At 35.6% G+C, this 8,019-nt stretch overlaps 1 long non-coding RNA gene across 1 annotated transcript; it reads left to right on the top strand.

The window, feature by feature from the left end:
* Nucleotides 1–1,475: 1,475 nt before the first annotated feature.
* LOC122689919 lies at nt 1,476–6,601 on the top strand. Its single transcript, XR_006339947.1, has 3 exons — nt 1,476–1,596; nt 4,735–4,934; nt 6,488–6,601. It is a non-coding gene; the product is annotated as an uncharacterized LOC122689919 (long non-coding RNA).
* Nucleotides 6,602–8,019: the final 1,418 nt, after the last annotated feature.

The following is an 8,019-nucleotide window of genomic DNA, read 5'->3' as shown; positions in this document are numbered from 1 at the left end:
TGTCTTTCTGAATGGTTTATTTCATTTAGCATAATGTCCTCAAGTTTCACCTGTAGTGTTAAAGAGCATTTAGCCAGCATATAGTTGTCTTGCTTTTATACAGAGTATGATCATCATATTAGTCTGCTATGTTGCCAGAGCTGAAAGTAAGTCTTATTAATATTTTAAAGATGGTTTAACCATGCTTTACGTTGAATTCAAATTCAAAATACTCTTTGCTCCTCTTTCCCCTATGGCCTTTGCATAATAGGTTTCCAAATGCTCGTGTACTAGGACTGAGAACTCATCATCTCATTCCCCTTCCTACCTCTTGCTGCAGATATTTTTCTTTTATATATACAATGATTTATGGAATTTAAAAATCTTTATTAAGCTCTCTAATGTTCAAAAAAATTAACAATGTTTCTTCAGGCCTACCTAGGATTCAAGGGTCAAAGATTGAGATGAAGGTTCTTTTTAAAAGGCCAGGAATTTTCTTCTTTTCTTAGAAACTGTCTCAAAGTTTTCAGATCATCACACTGCTATTATTATATATAGAAGCTTTGACTATCTGTCTTTCTGCTGAATACCCACTGAGGGTAGTTGGACACATCTTATTTTCACATCTCTATCTTCTCTGATCATGTTTTCTTAATATTACAGACACTTTCTCCTCAGAGATTTTCCTTAGCCCCTATCTTATGCTTAACATTTTTAGTTAATATTCTTCTTTATTATAATATATAGTAAATATTCTTCTTCATTATATTCTTTATACTTATATTATGTTCTTTGTTCTTCTTTATTATAATAATATAATACTTTAGGCATTTTATAGTGAGGAACTAATAATCTATACATATACAAACAACTTTATAAAAAAGATTTTCACACATAGCAATAAAACTCAAGTACTATTTGTATGAGACCTTTGAACTGGAGGTGAGTTCTTGGATAGTCTTCGTGTATATATTCCTTCTGTGATAATGCTTTGGCTTCACTGACTGCAGTGCTACAATGCTAGGCCATAGACAAGAATTTTGCATTACATATCAACCCTCATGCTATATACAGTAGATGGGGTTAGGGCAAGCAAAAAAGGCACATCCTTTCCTTCTTGTCATTACAATATTATTTCTTTTTTTGCAATATTATTTCTTAAGTGACCTCATTTTTCTAGTGAAAACTAAAATCATAAACTTGTTCAATGCACAATACCTCCTTAGGCTTGGTTGGCCCTTCAGATGACCAATTAAAGTGATTCATTTTGCATAAGTGTGTGAAATAGTCTTTCTTTTAGCTTTTTTTCTTCTTTTCATTTTTCTGTCTAGCTATGGATCTCTTTCTCTCTCTCTCTCTCTTTCACACACACACACTCACACACACACACACGAGACAAAGAGTGGACTCTTTGTTTATAGACAATGAGGGTCTTTTAGAAGTTTGAGGCTAGTGACTCTGGATTCCAGTGCCATTCTGAGCTGGATGCAGGCAAGTGAGGAAGCACGACCCCAAATGGCTATACTGGGACAATTTCTGAGCTGCAAAGGCTTGCATTTTGGATCAGTGCTGAGTTGTTTCTGGCAGTTGTGCTGGAAGCAGTCCCAGAATTTCCAGGTGAGTTGATAATTTCTGACCCTCTCTTTTCTTTTCTTTTGATACTAGGACATGCTCCCTCCCTACCCCACACATGGTTATTTATTTATTATTATTAGTTGTTGCATTGAGTCATTTAGTTATTTAGTTGTAGAATGAGTATAGAAAACATTTGTGAGTTTATACTTCCTCAAACCATCTGATCAGCACCAGTAAAGAGGAAGGGGGCTGCACTGAGTTAAAGGCTTCTTAGAGCACACAGAATGAAGCTGAGTTTGGAGGGAAATGTAAGGGAGAATAAGAAAATTGAGGTGAGAAGAGAATAGAAGTTGAGAGTTTCCTCATTATATACCCAAGGGAGGCACTTGAAAAAAAAAAAAAACTTTCCTCAAGCATTTCTTGCTGTTCTGTAGACATGAGAGCCTTATGTTTATACGCAGCAGGAAATTGTAGCAGGAAATTGTATATTGTCAGGGAACTGCTAAAGCAAGAAAAGGAAATCAAGAATAAATGGCCTATGAAGCCTTCTGAAAGGGATACCGACTACCTCTTTTCTTCAGAGGTCAAAGTGTTGTTTGGCTTTTGTGAATGTTTCAGAGGTAGGCCTCTTCCTGTTGATACTGCAAATATCCCCAGAGGCCAGGTTATAGAAAAAGTATTTCAGAGAAATAAATGTGTTCAAGAATAAATAATTTTCTGGAGAACAGAAAAATGGAGTCTTTGCCAGCAGAGCAAAGTAGATACTCTACACTATTAAAATAATGATTTAGACTAGCTGTCTTGTGAGTGGGGGACAGATTGTAAGAGATGTGGAGGGTTTTACACCTATATTAAGGGCTTCCCAGGTGGTACAGTCCTAAAGAACCCACCTGCCAGTGCAGGAGACATCAGATATGTGGGTTTATTCCCTGGGTTGGGAAGATCCCCTGGAGGAGGAAATGGCAACCCATTCCAATATTGTTGCCTGGAGACTCCCATGGACAGAGGAGCTTGGTGGGCTACAGTCCATGGGGTCACAAAAGAGTCAGACGTGATTGAGTTACTGAGCATGCACCCATACCTATATTAACAAGATTCACTACAAATATTTCTTTCCATTTTGTTTACATAGCCACAGCTCTTGACAGTCCTTCCCTCTGCTTCCCTCTAGAGGACTCTTGGGGACATTACATAGAGTGACATTGGTGAACATCAGCCTTGGCCTAGGTGTCAGGAAAATATATTCTTTCCTTACTATATAGACAGGGAAACTATGGTTGACCCTGAGAACAAGTAAGTGTAAAAACCAAATCTACACTTTTAAACAATATGATGATTTATATTATCCACAGCATCACTAGAGCTTGTGAGATCCTAAGTAGTTAATTGTTCTTCAGTTTATCCTGAAATAAGATGCTGGCTCATGATTTAATACTGGAAATACATCATTACTGTTATTTAGGTGAGTCAATAGTTTGATGCCAATTTGATTCTTATACCTTTTTTATTTGTTTCATTTTTGTAGACTGTATTTTTGTTGTTGTTGAAAGTGTGTGTGATAAGGTTCTTGTTCCAACTCTAGAAAATATGATCATAACTCAAAGCCACTAGTGTCCAGAACCAAACTCATACTATTATTATTCCCTTTTGGTAGAAGAGTAACTTCAGACACAGAGATATTAAGTAATTGCAAGAGAAAGGAGTACACACACACACACACGCACACACATAGGATCATACACCATGATCAAATTGAACTTCAGAAAGACAAGGATGGTTCAATATTAGCAAATCAGTCAATATAAGCCACATTAACAAAGGAAGAGTAAAAAAAAATCACATGATCATCTCAATAGACACAGAAATGCATTTGACAAAATTCAACATCCATTCATGATAAAAAGTTTCTTCAAGCTAGGTATAGAGGGAAAATATCTCAACATAACAAAAGCCATTTATGACAAACCCACAGAATACTCAATAGTGAAAAGTTGAAAGCCTTTCCTGCTAAATTCAGGAACAAGATAAGGATGTTCACTCTCACTACTGCCATTCAACATAGTATTGGAAGCCCTAGACATAGCAATCAGACAAGAAAAAATATCCAAATTGTATCCAAAAAGTATCCAAATTGGAAGGGAGGAAGTAAAACTGTCACTATTTGCAGATGACATGATATTCTCTATAAAGAACCCTAAAGTCTCCATTTAAAAGCTGTTAGAACTAATAAATGAATTCACCAAGGTAGCAAGCTATGAGATTAATGTACAGAAATCTCTTGCATTTCTTTACACTAAATAATGAAATATCAGAAATAAAAAGAAAACTATTTTAAAAATCATATAAGAGAAAATAAAATACTTAGGAATAAATCTAACCAAGGAGATGACAACCTTTACGCTGAGAAGTATAAAACAATGATAAAGGAAGTTGAAGATGATTCAAAGAATTGTAAATATCTTACTTGAGACTGGGGAAATTACTGCCACTCACACACAAAATAATAGGGCTTCTGTTAGTAAATAAAGGAGAAATAAATACTGTGTATTTTATTATAAGTGCCTGATACAGTTTCATAAGACATGAGATGATGAAATAATATCCTGCGTTTCAAAATAGAAGAAAACAGTAGCTGCCAGAAACTACATTGTACTTTATTTATTCAGACTCATCACATATTTTTTTTCCAGAACCTTAAGAAGTTTATTGACAAACTAGATGGGATTCATATGAGATTTCCAAATATGGTGAGAAATTTGAAGACCATTTAGAAGGAAGAAAAGTTGAGGAAATTTGGTTTGTGATTCAAAAAAGTCTCAGAAAGTCACTGTCCTTAAACATCTAATGAAGCATCATGGGAAAGAGACCTCAGACCAATTCTATATACCTCCATGTGACAGAAGTAGGATCATTAAATAGAAGTTACAGCAGGGTGGCCAGGGTTTCAGTTAACATGAGAAGAAACTTTAATACAACTAGCCCACAGCAATATTTCAAATCTTCTGTTACTAAAAGTGCTTAAGCAGATGCTAGATGACCAATTGCTGGGATTCTGTTAAAGATACGCAGTAACTGTTTGGAGGGCTAGCCAAGATGAAATTAGAGGCCCTTCACCCTACACAAAATCCTTTGGGAATAATACAGTATTTGCTCCATTGTTTGTCTCTAACATTCCTTCAGGCCACCTTAAGAAAGTCTTGAAGAACCATACAGCTCATGCATGTGAAGTAGAGAAACTGGGACTCACTTGCCCACAAAAGACATCTATCAGCATCCTTTCTGCTTTTTATGGTCATAAAGTCCCTGATGAAAACTTTTGTCCAACTCCAGTTGATAAGACCAGTGAAAATGCCACCTGTGTGTCAGTCACAGCTAGACAGGTAAGACCCAACTTCTCAGAAGGCAAGGGTCCTGGTAACTCTACATTCAAAAGCAAACATATCTAATTTTATTTGATGAAAGAATAGATTGAATATGTAATTACCATGGAAACATGAGCAAAATGGAAAAGAAATTAATCATGCATAGCTTGACTACACCATTTAGATTAGAAGAGCTTTGATTTCAGTTACATATTCTTAATTTGGCCATTTCCCTTCCCTTCTTATATAGTAATAGCTAACATTTTTTGAGTACTTACTATGTGCCAGGCATATTGCTTGGCACAATACATGAATTCTTTCCTTTAGTACACATAACATCGTGAAGTAGGTACTACTTTTAAATATCATTTTATAGATGAGGAAACTGAGAATCAGATAAGTGAACTGATTCTCCCAAGGTTATACAGCTATTCAGTAATAGAGGTCATTGGTGACCTAGAGGGGTGCTGGATTAAGGGCTCCATGATTTGAGAAGCTTCCTAAGAGCTCATGATCTAATAAAAACTAAAATATACCTGGAATCAATTGAGAACATTCTAGTTTTCCCTAGAGACTAATATGGGCTTCCCAGATGGCTTAGGGTAAAGAATCTGCCTGCCAATGCAGGAGACTTGGGTTTGATCCCTGGGTTGGGGAAGATCCCCTGAAGGAGGAAATGGCAACTCACTCCAGTATTCTTGCCTGGAGAATTCCATGGACAGAGGAGCCTGGCGGGCTACAGTCTGTGGGCTCATAAAGAGTTGGACATGACTTAGCAACTAAAAACAACAGCAACAAGAGACTAATTATGAGCAGCTTCCTGATTGACCCATCATTCATCCTTATATGCTTGAAGGAATACACTATCTCCACTTTCTTGGTAGCAACTCAGTCTTATTCCTGCCACCACTAGCTCCACTGAGATCACCACTGATCTTCACCAGTGGACCCTTTAATGTCTTTATCTAATGTGGCTTATTGGTGTCACAATAAGTAGACACAGTCTACCATTCTACCTTTCTTTAAACACGCAGTTCCTTTGGCTCTCATGATACCAGGCTCTCTTGTTTTTGTTCCCCCTCACTTTTAAGAGCTTCTTGCTTCTTCTCTCCTTCCCATTGTAACTAACCACATTAATTGTTTGGCCACCTGCTTTTTCTATTTCCAGAACCAGAGAGTATTCAATTTGTCATATATTAAAAGCTTTCATTTCTGTAGAAATTAGATTTGAAAATAGCCCTTTGCTTAACTTGTGCCAGGAATTAGTATCTCCTTTTAACATACAAGCAAATATAATTTTACAGAGGCAATTTGCTGGTAGTCACATAGCAAGTAAGTAACAGAACTGTAATTCAAGGCCTTAGTTTTTATGTCTAATCCATCACTGTATATATATTCTCTTCTCAAAGTTCAATAAATATAACATCTATGTGTCAGGGGAAAAAAGAAACATTTTATTGGAAAGTTAAATAATTCATCTTTTTAAAATTTTGTAAAATTCATTAGTGGAAATGATAACACATTGATGTGAACTTCTATTCAGTAATTTCTCTCTTTTCCTTCTTCACAAGAAACTCCTGGATGAGTGCAAGGATGAATGATGGTGTCAGATATCTATGAATAGTCAAATGTTTGGACAGGATCCATGTCCTGGCATATACAAGTATCTTATAGTATCTTATAAATGTAGACCAGGTAAGTTTTACAATGGTGTTTAAAATCAAGAGGGGATTTACAAAAAACGATGGGACCTATATAGTTTGTGGGCTCATTTCTAAGTGTTCTGACTTTGTTTTCATGCTTAGCAATTTTAAAACACTGTATAATACCTTAAGCTGTATTAAACCAGAAACACAAAATACTTCTTGGTGATAGAGGCCTATTTCTATTCTATAACTCAAGATTTGAAATTTACCCAAAAGTAAGAGCTACTTTCAATTTAACCCTCCTCTCATTTAAAAATTTGGATTGCAATTCTTCTGACAGATGATTTCTACAAGTTCAGATGACTTTATTATATATTTCTCCTCATTTTAAGGAAGCTTAAACTATCAGTGCTTCAAAACAGTTTAAAAATAAACATATTGGAATATAATGTTGAATTTAAAAGGGAATCTAAAGTATCAACTTTGTTTCCTAGTGAACTACCGAATAAAGACAGTGTGTGAGAATGGTACACTGAGACTTTGATGCAGAAATAAATCTGTCTTGACAATTTTCTCTGCAAGTTATGGCAAATTCATGGAAGGAAAACAAAAATGTGAAGTAACGAATACAAATGGACCTGTCATAGGTATGTTGGAAATAGAAGACACACAAATCTATAGTAGAAATTTCCAAATTCTCTGAACTTTAAATAATTGATTAATATATTCCATATCACCATGATATTAAAATATAAGCAATACCATGAGACTAGAGCTGAGTATATAATATGAACATTCTCAAATGGTTGCAACTATTTTATGAACAAGAGTATAATCATGATTAGCTAGTGCAGAGCCACAGAAATGTTGCTGTTGAAAGCTATGCCTTATATGTTTTCCAGAGACAGTGTAGGTGTAAGACAATGCTTAGTTTTAAAATGTGCAAACTCAGTAGCCTCTGCCTGCTCCAATTTATCCTGAAGCATATGCCACAAAAATTAACATTCTTAAGAATTTGATTGGAAAACTCACTTACATTGACATATTTCAGTTAATGCAACACTGTATCACATTATTGCTGAAGTAAGCTGTAACTTGAGTACCAATAAATAGGGTCTGTGTGCAATTTCCACTGCCATAATTTCTGTCTTTGGCCTAAACTGATCTCAGTTTCAGTGCTGTTGCTCTGTGATTATTGCTGCATTGTGCTGCTTTCTGGTATATTCATGGTTCTGTAGAAGACATGCCTCTTGAATGCTTCAGATCAAAAAAAGCTTTGAATAACCTTTGTTGATTCTCATAAACCTTGGAATAGTTCAGGACAAAATCTTCATAAACCTTTTTCTTATTAAACATAACTATGCACAGGATTATTTAGCTTAACCTCTGTCCAGTGATTGTCAATCAGCAGTGATTTTAACCTCTTCCCCAAAGACACTGTGTCTGGAAACATGTTT

This window comes from Cervus elaphus, chromosome X (genome assembly GCF_910594005.1).
Source record: "Cervus elaphus chromosome X, mCerEla1.1, whole genome shotgun sequence".
In the NCBI taxonomy this organism is placed as follows: Eukaryota; Metazoa; Chordata; class Mammalia; order Artiodactyla; family Cervidae; genus Cervus; species Cervus elaphus.
Note: the sequence above shows the minus strand (reverse complement) of the source record. Positions and strands in the feature narration are given on the sequence as shown.